At 30.9% G+C, this 13,987-nt stretch overlaps 2 pseudogenes; one reads left to right on the top strand and one right to left on the bottom strand.

The window, feature by feature from the left end:
• The first annotated feature begins 5,002 nt into the window (after positions 1 to 5,002).
• LOC139495405 (uncharacterized) lies at positions 5,003 to 10,611 on the top strand (annotated as a pseudogene).
• LOC139495314 (ATP-dependent DNA helicase RecQ-like) lies at positions 7,033 to 9,130 on the bottom strand (annotated as a pseudogene).
• Positions 10,612 to 13,987: the final 3,376 nt, after the last annotated feature.

The raw sequence follows: 13,987 nt of genomic DNA, 5'->3' as shown, positions 1-13,987 counted from the left end.
AATTGTTGCAATGTTTAAATAAAGCAGTGGTTGGATCAATATTCCTTCTAATACAATTGTCAATACATACAAAAAAGTTTTCATGATCAAATGACCGATTTGAGGTAACATCATATAAAATTATCCAAAAAATAGCAAAAATTGTCAGTAAATCATGGACAATTATTAATATAGGTAACATCTGAAGGAATATCCAAAAAGAGGTCAAATTTACTGAATATGTTTCAATTTTAAAATATAGCAGAGGTTGATTCAAATTTACTTCCAATACAATTATCAATGCATACGAGAAAATAATCATGATCAAATGACCGATTTAAGGTAACATCATATAAAATTATCTAAAAAATAGTAAAAATTGTCAGCAAATCGTGGACAATTATTAATATAGGTAACATCTGAAGGAATATCCAAAAAGAGGTCCAATTTACTGAATAGGTTTCAATTTTTCAATATAGCAGTGGTTGGTTCACATTTACTTCTAATACACTTGTCAATACATACGAAAAAATTTCATGATGAAATGACCGATTTAAGGTAAAATCATATAAATTATCCAAAAAAGTCAAAATTGTCAGTAAATTGTGGAAAATTATTAATATAGGTAAAATCTGAATGGCTATCCAAAAAGAGGTCAAATTTACTGAAAATGTTTCAATGTTTAAATATAGCAGTGGTTGTTTATGTTTACTCTAAAACAATTGTCAATATATATGAGAAAATTATCATGATCAAATGACCGATTAAAGGTAACGTAAAATTATCCAAAAAGATAAATTGTTTACTAGAATCTGGACAAATGATCAATAAAGGTAACATCTGAATATTCCAAAAGTGGTAAAATTTATTTAAATTGTTGCAATATTCAAATAAAGCAGTGGTTAATTCAAGATTACTTCTAATACAATTGTCAATACATATGAGAATATTATCACGGTCAAATGACCAATTTAAGGTAACCTCATATAAAATTATCCAAAAAATAGTCAAAATTGTCAGAGAATCGTGGAAAGTTATTAATATAGGTAACATCTGAATGAATATCCAAAAAGAGGTCAAATTTACTGAAAATGTTTCAATTTTTTAAATATAGTAGTGGTTGGTTCAAGTTTACTTCTAATACAATTGTCAAAACCTACGAAAAAATTATCATGATCGAATGACCGATTTAATGTAACATCATATAAAATTATCCAAAAAGTAGTCAAAATTGTCAGTAAATTGTGGAAAATTATTAATATATGTAACATCTGAGTGAATATCCAAAAAGAAGTCAAATTTACTGAAAATGTATCAATTTTTAAATATAGCAGTGGTTGTTTATGTTTACTTCTAAAGCAATTGTCAATATATATGAGAAAATGATCATGATCAAATGACTGATTAAAAGTAACATAAAATTATCCAAAAAGATCAATTTTTCACTAGAATGTGGACAAATTATCAATAAAGGTAACATCTGAATATTCCAAAAGTTGTAAAATGTATATGAATTGTTGCAATGTTTAAATAAAGCAGTGGTTGGTTCACGATTCCTTCTAATACAGTTGTCAATACATACGAAAAAATTATCATGATCAAATGACCGATTTAAAGTAACATCACAAAAAATTATCCAAAAAGTAGTCAAAATTGTCAGTAAATTGTGGAGAATTATTAAAATAGGTAACATCTGAATGAATATCCAAAAAAGAGGTCAAATTTACTGAAAATGTTTCAATTTTTAATGTTTACTTTAAACACAATTGTCAAAACATACGAATTATCAATACACATTAGAAAATTGTCTTGGTCAAATGACCGATTTAAGGTAACATAAATTACAATTATCAAAAAAATGTAAAACTGACTAAATAAGTATTATAATTCTCTAATGAAGGTTTGGTTGGTTCAAATACAATTGTCAATACATATGAGAAAGTTGTCTTGGTCAAATGACCAATTTAAGGTACCATTAATTACATTTATAAAAAAAAATCTGAAAAGGTAAAACGTAGTTTAAACAACCATACATACTGACATTAGAAATACTAGAATGTGTAAAATGGGCTATGATTATTGTTGAAGGCCGTACGGTGACATATAGTTAATTATAGTGTCATTAGGTATCTTGTTAAGATTGTTTAAAAGCAATCCTACCACAACTTTTTTTATATAAATGTCCCGGAGTATGGTAGAGGTAATTAACACGTTTACTGTTAAGACTTTACTTTTCATTAGGTATGATCCTTCTAGTTGTCACGTTATTGAGAAGACGCTATCAAATGTCATTTTATTAATTAAACGATTATTTAAATGAAAATAAACAGTTTATACATTAAATTTCACTCACGGGTCAATATTATAGTAAACACATTTTAGACCAGTCCTGTTGTCATTGCCGATTTATTATTACAACAGAATGGCAATATGTCAACCTGGAAAGATAACTTCCAAATATATCTGACACTGGACGTTAAGCAACCAACAATCAATCAATATTTCTATTTAATACATCATTTGCCCATTATTCCCTATCCATCAATCAATATTTTTATGTAATACATCATTTGCCCATTATTCCCTATCCATCAATCAATATTTCTATTTAATACATCATTTGCCCATTATTCACTATCCATCAATCAATATTTCTATTTAATACATCATTTGCCCATTATTCCCTATCCATCAATCAATATTTCTATTTAATACATCATTTGCCCATTATTCCCTATCCATCAATATTTCTATTTAAAACATCATTTGCCCATTATTTCCTATCCATCAAATCCCATCAAGGCCCTCATTTATTTGACTTTAAAAAGAATATTTTCCCCATACACCATAAAACGACAGAATTGTTGATAATACAAAAAAATTGCGGAATGAATATTAATTGAAACCTTTAACTTCTTAATCCATATGTTTTCAAAATAGTTTTGTATTTGCCACTGAACATTATGAAATAAAACATTTCATATTTAAAATATGCTTACAGATTGTTTTCTTTATTTATACTGAAGTGCATGTTTTGACGTGAAACATGGCATCCGCTCTTCTGATATAGCAAAAGAACTGCCCGAAAAAAAAAGAGATAGACATGACCCCATCAACATTCCTTAACGGAGGTGGAAACTACAGTGCCTACTTTGACTCCCCCTGTTGTTCCCATTGAAGTCAACATACAGGTTGCCAATACTCCAACTAACCCGCCAAAAGACAGATAACTGCAACTTCCAAAAAAGCTGTTATGAAGGTAAGCTTATTTAATATTTCTTTTGAATTCATAAAGTGAGTATTTCGGGGGGCGGGCTGTTCTTTAAAAAAAATGTCGCCCCTTTCCCACCAAACTCCGAAAAAAAGCTTTTAACAAAAATAGTAATTTTGAAGACTAGTATACTTGAGAATATTTTGAGGCTATCAGAAAAACAAAATTGAACACAAAATACATAAATCCTGGAAGTGTTTTACCCAGATTTAAAAATTTGTAAAATTATATGTATGTATATATATTTATATTGAACATTTACTTAAAAGTTAATTTTATTTCACAGAATGTCTAAAGATAAGGAGTCTTCTTTTAAAGACGATTTGAGGGATATTTGACCGTCAGAGGGCATGTGTTGTGAGGTAGTGTGTTGCACTGGCCCTATCCTCAAAACACATGCCAAATACACAGCTCACTGAAACATATTACTCAAATAAATGTCTTCTCATGTCAACATAAGTGTAAGCAGAAATATGCTGAGAAATGGAAGATGAACAGACATCTGAAATTAACACACAAATATAGTACAGAGATGGTTTCTGCCATTGGTATTCATATTTCTAAAGAAGAAACATGCTCTATGCATGTCCAGGAAATGTGTTGTATCGAAAAGTGTCTAAAGTAAACACCGAAGCTAGGGACGTAGCTAGAAAGGCTAGACAAGATTATATCAGAAAACAAAATTTACCGGTTCGTGACCAACCGTACGGAGACCTGCAAGTGTGTAGAGGCCTTTATGTGGATTTTAACAACAACTTAACAGAAGCTAAGGTTGTTAAAAGGTGGTGAAGTTTAGTTTGATCGTTAATAAACTTAGTGAAAAGGGGTGGTGCATTTATGCAAGTTTATACTATTTTGTTATATATATATATTTTCTTTTACATACATAGCAATATTTTGATAGTTTAATTTACATATACGTTGTTATACATGCAATACTACATTTTTCACACGTATTACTAGTGCTTTTATATTTCTAAATTAATGCATTTAGAACAAATTATAATCAAAATTCTAATTTGTTCTGAGGGGGAGGAATGTGGCAGATGTGGTTATTGCACACATTTGGATTTTTTATTTCATATATTTTGGTGCTTAATTTTACCTGTGTTCGCTTGTAATTCTTTAGATCGTTTTGATATAAAATTCCCATGCTTCTTTGTTGACATTTTCCTTTTACTTTAGCAGTTAAATATACGAAGGTTTTCATTGGTTATTTGTTAGGGGTAGATTTTCAATTATTATGAAATACACCAACTATTACTTCCCCTGATTTTGACGGATTTACAAGGTGATTAATAATTTTGTGTGTTGTGTATAAATTTCTAAATAAAGCATGACATTTAGTTAAATAAGTTGTTTAAGTAAAAAATTTAAGTAGTATTTATATCTTTAAAATAGATTTTGATGATATTTTGGAGATTGAAATACGGTTTTAGACCGCATATGTGAAATATTATGTTTTCCTTCTTCCAGTAAATGTGTCTATCTAATACTTTTTCGCCTAAAGGTAATAAGACCTCTTGGATTTATCATTAAGATCAGAAACATTAATTGGTTACAATAATCATATGTACTTATATATATGTAAAGTAAACTTATTCACTTTGTCTAACATACATAAGAAATATAATAATATTATATAAATATTTTTGGACAGACAAATTGCCATTATTTATGAATATCATATATTATTATTATAAAATCAAAATTACTGTATCAATTTTCCAGGCACAGACAAGACTAAATCATTTAGGTCTGGTTTTATCATCAGAAAGAAGACTGAGATTACAGGATAGTGCTCAGGAAAAGAATTTAAAACTTTTAACTGAAAATCTCAAAACACAGCCTTTGGTTAAAATTACAGGTATAAAGTCCTACTTATTTTAGTAACATCATATAGTAAATACATACCTATATTACTATGACAGTAGTAAGAATAAACAAAGTGACATGTTCAATTCATTGTTAATTACTTTGTATGTTCATTTGTACCTTAATCATTTATGTGTTGTATTTTGAATATTTTTAGTTTGGAAAGTTCCTAAGATCTTATCAGTTATAAATTATTTATATATAATAAAAAAAGATGTGGTGTAATTGCCAATGAGACAAATCTTCAGAAGAGACCAAATGACAAAGAAATTAACAACTATAGGTCACAGTTTGGCCTTTAACAAAAAGCAAAGCCCATACAGCATAGTCAGCTCATAGTCATGTTGTGTATTGAATAATTGTAAGGTGTACATATCTGTCTGTCATGTGTCATCTTTATACCATGACCTTATTTTATGGTTCATTGGTCAATATTGAATTTCTCTGATTTTGGTCTGTTCTGAAGATACTGTAGTGATAGTAGAACTATATTTGGTGTATTGAATAATTTAAAGGTGTATATGTAGCAGTTGTCATCTGACCTTGGCCTAATTTTCATGGTTCAAAACTTTACAACAAGGGCCTGAGTGAAAATTGTTTGAAAAAACACAAAAAAAACCAATATTAAATAAAAGGCTATTTATAGGGAATATACTCATAAAGTTTATTTTTTATTTTTACAGGTGATAACCTTGACACTTATGTAAAAACTTCAAACTTGGGTATTGATAACCGAAACAAAGATCTACATCTTTTTACATCAAACGTCCTGTTCAGTAGATCTTCAACCATAGACATGAACAATGACCCTCCAAAAATTGATTTGTTTAAGATATCTTCGGAAAATGTGTTGCTGAACTACAATGATTGGCAGAAACAAAAGCTGATGTATGCCTATAGTGTACTGTTAGGAAGAATTTTTTGCAAAATTCGTGCATTTGAACATTTCAAAAGGACAATACCTGAGCACATCCCTCATGAGTTTATGACAAAGATGTCAGAAAGGTCCATAGTGCTACCATTGCCTATCCAGTTTAAAAATGAATCAAAGCACGAAGACTGTCTTGCAATTATTGACTGCTATGAGGATCAGCTATCAAAGATTCATAGGGGTGCCTTTGGTAAGATAGGCTAAATGACCCAAGATATATTGAATAACCTGTTCCAAAATTGCAAATATTCCATATAATATAAAAAAAAGATGTTGTGTGATTGCAAATGAGACAACTAACTCTTCACAAGAGACCAAATGACACAGACATTAACAATTATAGGTCATAGTATGGCCTTCAACAAAGAGCAAAGCCAAAACCACATAGTCAGCTATAAAAGAACAAATTCAAACAATTCAAATGAGAAAACTAACAGCCTTATCAATTTACAAAAAATGAATGAAAAACAAATATGTAACACAGCAACAAACGACAACCACTGAATTACAGGCTCCTGCCTTAGGACAGGCACCTTCATAAAGTGGCCGGGTTAAACATGTTAGCAAGATCCCAAACCTCCCCTAATCTGGGATAGTGGTGTAACCGTACAAATTGTGATGTTTGTTTGATATACTGTAGGTATACTATAGGTATAAACGAACTGACATGTACACTTTATTTTTAAGTATCATGTATAAATGATTTATGATTTGCAAATGCAACTGAAATTAGATGAGTTCTCATAATGATTTATTTTTTTAAAGGAAATATTGATTTGCTTAGAAAATACAAAGTGCCACTTGGAGGGGACCAACTGACAAGAGTTAGATTGCAAGAAGCCAGAAATCTTAGGATATTGTCCATTACACCTGAGAAGAGATTTGATGACCTACACCCAATTGTCTGTGAAATGTGGCACAGTAAGCAAGATTTTTTAGAGGTAATTTGAGTTGATTAGTTATTAAAAAGGGGGGTAGGCACATATTGTTTATGGGACCATAAGCTGTTTAAATACCTTAATATAATTACCATCTTGGCAGGGTTAAACAAGTTTTACATTTATTTATACATTAAAATTTTGTAACTTTGATAAATCAACACAGGATTCACAAATACAGTTCTCAGCACAAAATGAACAACATTGACAATCAATAATGCTTTTGTCTTTTTCAAAGCCAAACACAGACAGCAGCTGATTCCTTATACATGAAGAATCATTTTTACAATAATTTATGATGTCATCCTTTATTCCTGGCAAATTCTTTCCTAAATCACGATTGGAATAGCATAATGTTGCAACTGATGGTTGTCCACAACGACCAGCACGTCCTATCTCCTGTAAATATTGTGATGTATTTCTGGGAGGGCATGCATGTATAATACTAGTTACATTTTTTGGATCAAACCCCATTCCTGAAATTGATGTTGTTAATACCAGCCGAATAGTTGGGTTCTCCTTTTTTATCTTTGCTATTGTAGCATCTATTACATATTGATCTTGCCCTGAACATATAGCACTGTAAGTTGAATCATTGATTGTTGAAGTACCAAATAAGCTCAGCAAATATACCATGGCTTCGCTCATATAGTATACTGGCAAAAATAATAAGTTACTGGGAAGTCTGCCTTCTTGTCATACAAATCATCACATAACTTATGAACTATTTGTTCATATTCATTCATTACATCTGTTCCTGGTTCTTTCTTTATTTTCTTTAAGAAAATGTTAGGTCTGTCCGGTGTCTTTTCAATGGTGTGAAAATCTTCAAGTCCTAACTGTTTTGGAATAGTTTCCTTCTGCGAAACTGTTAATGTGCCACTCAATCCTATCACTGGCACGTTGGGAAAAAAGGATTTCAAACCTCTAAGTTTTTTGAATGCAGTTCTGAATTCTTCTCCCCTGAAAAAAGGATCATATACATGTTTATATTTTTTGCAGAGTTCTGGTTCTTGTTGAATATAAAAATATTACAAATTACTCATTAAGGTTGCCTTTTGTTTCAATGCAAGGATCTTTTAACTTGAAGGGAACTATGCATTGCTATGAAATAATATACATGCTGGTCTGTGTCCACACTTGTTATATGATGCTATCATTAGGTCTTTCCACTTTTCCGTGGAAAGACCTATTGGATTTCTTCTGATTATTATTATTTTTTTTTTTCTTCCGCCTAATTTTTTTCCTTCGCTGTTTTTTTGTTTCGCAAGATGTCGCTTTGATATTTGGAATATGATATCGAACAGGTAATACGCTTTTGAAACCAACTCTGCTTAACTGAATACTTTCCCATATAAGAGTTATCTCCCCGAACACTGTTTTTCTTGTGGCCACTTCTCCTTCGCAACCGTAAAAGATTACGACAAATTTATTTTACCAAATTGCTCGTTATATCCTCAGGATGTTCTGTTTCATTTTGACCGAAGCCGTATAGAGATTCCATATGAGAGTTAGTTCCCCTTTTGTGTTTGAAATTTTGAAAAGTATTTTAAACTGGAAAACCATAAGTGATAGAGACCTAGGGTCTTTTGATTTGAGATCCTTGGTCCAAAAAAATGAAAATTAGGTCAAGGTCAAAGGTCAAGGTCATATTCTAAGGCTTATTTTCACTCATTTTCATTAACCTTATAAGATATCGACAAATTATTTTTACTAAATTGTTAGTTGCGACATGTCTTAACATAATAATTTTGGTTGAAAGGGTGCGTAGACAATAAATGGGAGTCTTAGCCCCTATCACATCTAAAATTATGCGTAAAGTGATATAACTTATTAACCATACATATTAGAGACCTAGGGTCTTTTGATTTGAGATCCTTGGTCCAAAAAAATGAAAATTAGGTCAAGGTCAAAAGTCAAGGTCATATTCTAAATTTTTGATTTTGGCTTATTTACTAATTTTCATGATCATTACCCTTATAAGATATCAACAAATTATTTTTACTAAATTGTTAGTTGCGACATGTCGTTACTTAATAATTTTGGTTGAAAGGGTAGGTAGTCAATAAACAGGAGTTTTAGCCCCTATCATATCTAAAATTATGCGTAAGGTGATATAACTTATTTACTATACATATTAGAGACCTAGGGTCTTTTGATTTGAGATCCTCAGTTTGTGACTTTGAAATTGAGGTCAAGGTCTGAGGTAAATTCGACGTTCTAGATTATGACCTTTGCTTAAAATTCATATCTATACATCATAAAGCCATAGGAACTGACATTTTAGACTAATTTTTAATATTTTAATATCAACATAGATATTTACTGGTGGAAAGACCTTCAATTGTTCTCTGAACAATTGGTTTTTAATTTTATATTGTTTTTGTGTTATAATTATAGATTCTTTGTCTATTGCAGAAATGTTATAAGTCTCTTTACAAAGCAGACAATACACCAGGCACTCTGAATTTCTTCAAAACGATACTACACAGATCTAATGTTAATGGAAAAGTGAAAGGACGTTTCCAGCCACATTATGAACTGCTGATGGCCGTAGGAGAAGGTCCAATCAAAGAACAAATTTTTGAATTTTTCCAAATGGAAAACGAATACAGCAATACTGCTTACAGAATTAGAAGATGACAATTTTTCAGAAGATCAAAAAAGGGATATGTTTTATAATGTTATCGCTGATTTCATGAAAATGTATGGTTATGGGATGGTTGACACACCTGATAAGTTTATAGTAAATGCTCAGTATGTCCAGAAATTGCGGGCAGTTATCGTACATGGGAAGTTAGCAATAGAACAGTTCTTGGAACCAATATTGGTTGAACCAGATGAGCTTTATAACTATTCATTACAATTATGTCACTGGTATTTACAGTTGGCCGAATTATCTGATACAGCAAAAGAGGGTGACATGAATCAACTTGTTCTAAACTGCAAATACAATTTACCTTTTTTTTTATTCACACTCTAAATTAAATAAATATTTGGTTGAAAACATTGATTTTGTTCTTATATGTGAATATTTACTTTCACCACTTCAAAGTATGAGAGTAAAGGAGGGATCTTTTGTAAACATCTATGGTGGAAAAGGACGAAATGTTGAAAGTGACTTGGTCCAAGAACATTCGGTATGCAACCAAAAAAGTCTTATAAAAACGTTAGGGGCAAACAAGACAGAACGAGCCATTTCAAGGGTAACTAGCGCAGCTGATACTTTTACAAGCATTTGCTTAAAATTTGATGAAAGTGTTCAACAGAAACCCAAAGGGGCAAGACATTCAAAAAAAGTAAATGAACAAGAGCATAGTATAATTTCTAAACAGCTACGAAAATTGAGACCATTTCAACATAGTCCTGGTAGAAAATTGAAACGATTTGGTAATGTGAAAGCTATGCCATTCGCTGTGCCAGACATGCCAGGATTTCATACACGGTTAAATCAAATCATTTCACGACTTGCACGAAGTCTAGCAGTTCCTGTAGATGCAGAACAGGAGGATATTGATGAAATAGATGACAGTTTGCCTGAACTATAATTATAGATATGTGTATATTGATTAGTTATTTTTCTTCATTTGGTTATATGTATAATATACAATTACATGTATGAAGGTTTTTTGGATTTTGATAGTTTTGTCCTACAAGTTTAAATATGAAGTTAATAAGGAAAACAGATATCATTGTACACTAAAAAACACACAAGACTACAATTTAAAGGCTAACACTAACACATGTTTCCATTGTATATCATTGATGCTTTATTGTATAAATGTATGCCATGCACATTATCATCAGATGTGAAAGCTATTAAAGCTGAGTATTAAAGTTTAACACTTTTAAACTAGATGTATTTGTTTACATTATTTGATTTTATCCGCTTTGAAAGAACCTAATTACATGAATTTCAAGTCAACATTAAAAACAAAATGTTATGGAATAAATTATAATCAATATACAATGATGGACTGTACATAATAACAGAAAAAAAACATGCTACAATGTAATTCAACCAGAGATAATCTTACAGTGTACATTGTACATCAATAATGGCATTTTTTTTGGACAACATAAACTACTGTCGACTGAACGAGAACCAAACAGATTTAAATTTAAGCTAATGGGATACTATGGGACTGTCATACAAGTGAGAGGTTTAGCTAGCTTTAAAACCAGGTTTAATCCACCATTTTCTACAATTATTAAATGCCTGTACCAAGTCTGGAATATGACAGTTACTCTCCATTCGTTTGATGTGTTTGCGCCCTCCCCTTGTTTTTGTCATTTGATTATGGGCTGTCCCTTTAGAATTTTCCTTGGAACTTAAACCTGTAATTGTAAAGGATTACCATACTCTGCATTATGTCTTGGAATAAAAGTTATTTCATTGGTTCTCATACCTCATCTTCCTTAAATTTGCATATTTATTACATTTAGTAATACTGACTGAATAGTTAACAAAACCATTAACATACAGAATAAGAAAGAAATTACATGTATAAATACACATCTAAAAATAAACATGTTAAAAACAGATACAAATGTATACATGTAGCAATAGATGAGCCGGCATGGTTGTTTCCCATACAATTTTATTATATATATAATAAGAGGCAAAATATTGCATGTTGTTAAAACTTAAAGAATTACTGCAATACAATGGTTGTCCATGCTCCCTGGTTCCTCTACATACAATGAACATACAAAATGTACACTGAATGCAGTATTATCTGCTAAAAGCAGGAGTGTCATTGGATGCCATCCAACTCATTGTTGCCAGGATTAGGACACATTTATATTTTAATTTTAGGTATTAAATAACATATTACAAACAATGAATTGTACATGTCGTTCTATCATTCCTATAACTATATCAACTGAAAATTTGGCTAAGACTGTTTTGTAAAGAAGAAAAAGTGTATGATATCCATGCTCCCTGGTCCCCCTACATACAATGAACATACAAAATGTACACAGAATGCAGTATTATCTGCCAAAAGCAGGGGTGTCATTGGATGCCATCCAACTCATTGTTGCCAGGATTAGGACACATTTGTATTTTAATTTAAGGTATTAAATAACATAATACAAATAATGAATTGTACATGTTCTATCATTCCTATAACTATATCAACTGAAATGGCTTAAGACTGTGTTGACAAGAAGAAAAATTGTATGGTAATCACACTAAACATGAGTCATGAATGCAAATATTTTGAAGTTTCATAGGTGGATCCAAGCGCCCAGTCAGGCACCACCTTTATATTTGAACAATTTGGCTTATTATATAGGGAATTACTGAAGCTACCCCATCTTAAGGAAGTCAGTTAGCCCCCACTTCTTGTATGCATATTTATAAGTATGTACATTTTTTCATATTTACGAATTTTTCATCATAACTATGTTCAAGTTTAACGAAAAACATTTTTATCAAATTTGATACATTCATTGCAAAATGCTGTTTTTGAAAAGATTCCTCAGATAGTTTTTTAAAGGTAGATTTTTTTAACTTTGAGGTATTTTGATAGTAAACTACTTTTGATAACTATTTACTTGTTCGATATGTAAACCCTTCTGCCCGACTGGAGTGTTCTTCAAAACGATACGTCTCAGTTTGATAAATTAACATTCTTTCAAAATCTTTTTGTCATGGTTAATGGCTATTAATCAGATTTTATATTAACAAATATGTACTGAGAAATCCGCAACTAACTACTGGCTTCGTATATCAGATATACGAAACTATTCGTATATCAGATATACGAAACTAAGTGTTTTGTTCGGTGGTAGTTTTACACGGTCTGCTTAGTTATTAATTAAAATCAAAAGACACGAGTCCCGTTAGTATAGAAAGTCCCTGAATAACATAAAATTATTAGGTTTTATTAAAGTGTGTATACCACCATTTTAAAATAACTTAACTTAAAGCACTTAACTATATTGTTCATATTTCAACAGGTCTTTAATTAACCATCAAATTACATTTTACTTAGCTATTTTTTTTCTTTTGTGAACAATTACCCATGGAGAAACATTCGCCTAAGACACACAGTCGGTTTACTCTAATATGCACATTCAATTAGACTGTACAATGTTAATTAAACTTCTTTTTCGAAAATGTTTTGATACAATTTCTCCAATATTTTTAATTTTATTTTGTGTATTTAAATTACTACGCATATTCCCGCGTAAATGTCATCTTAACAAAATGGCTAAACGTAAATTAGATATAGAATATTTAACCGGTTATTTACACAATGTCTCGACAGTAACGCTATCAGCTAATGTTAAAACAAAGTATTTCACTGGAAGTTTTCAAATGACAATTTTTCAAAAAACAGATACCATGAGACTTGTTTGTTTTGCACCTGGTAAGCATGAAAAATTCGTGTCTACTGCAACCATGAATTCATTCGTTAAATTGACAGGTTCAACTTTAAGCCCTGGCCGTTCTGCCCAGTTGACGCCATTTACAACAAATCAACAACATTGCAAGTGGCAATGAATGAATTGTCTTTCAAGAAGCAAAAGATAAAACCCATTGACGAATCCCAACCAAAAGATTTAATCAACCTGTCGGCCAACATAACAGTAATTATTTTTTTATATTCATCAAGATTAAAGATCATCATGAACAAAATATAGAGTTTCTTGCTAAATTTTATCGTTACATTTAAATTTATGGGGAGAGGGGTTTGTCACAGAATCGGTCTAGTACAGAATACTATATATATGTATTGAACTTTATTACAATTCACCTGCAAATTGGCAATCATTTAAAGATTTTTTTCACCCATTTTCAGGAGAAAATTTAAATAAAAAAAAGGTTGCATTAGTTTTGTGTTATCAACTCCTATTGTTTTCAACGTAGATCTGAAACTTTACAGGAAGTCAAGCTAACACGCATGTTCAAGTTCTAAACAGGCTATATCTGCTTTTCAAATTTTGATCGATTGATTGTTGGTTGCTTAACGTCCAGTGGCA

The sequence above is a fragment of the Mytilus edulis genome, chromosome 11, assembly GCF_963676685.1.
Source record: "Mytilus edulis chromosome 11, xbMytEdul2.2, whole genome shotgun sequence".
Lineage (NCBI taxonomy): Eukaryota > Metazoa > Mollusca > Bivalvia > Mytilida > Mytilidae > Mytilus > Mytilus edulis.
This window is presented reverse-complemented; position numbering and strand designations above follow the sequence as displayed.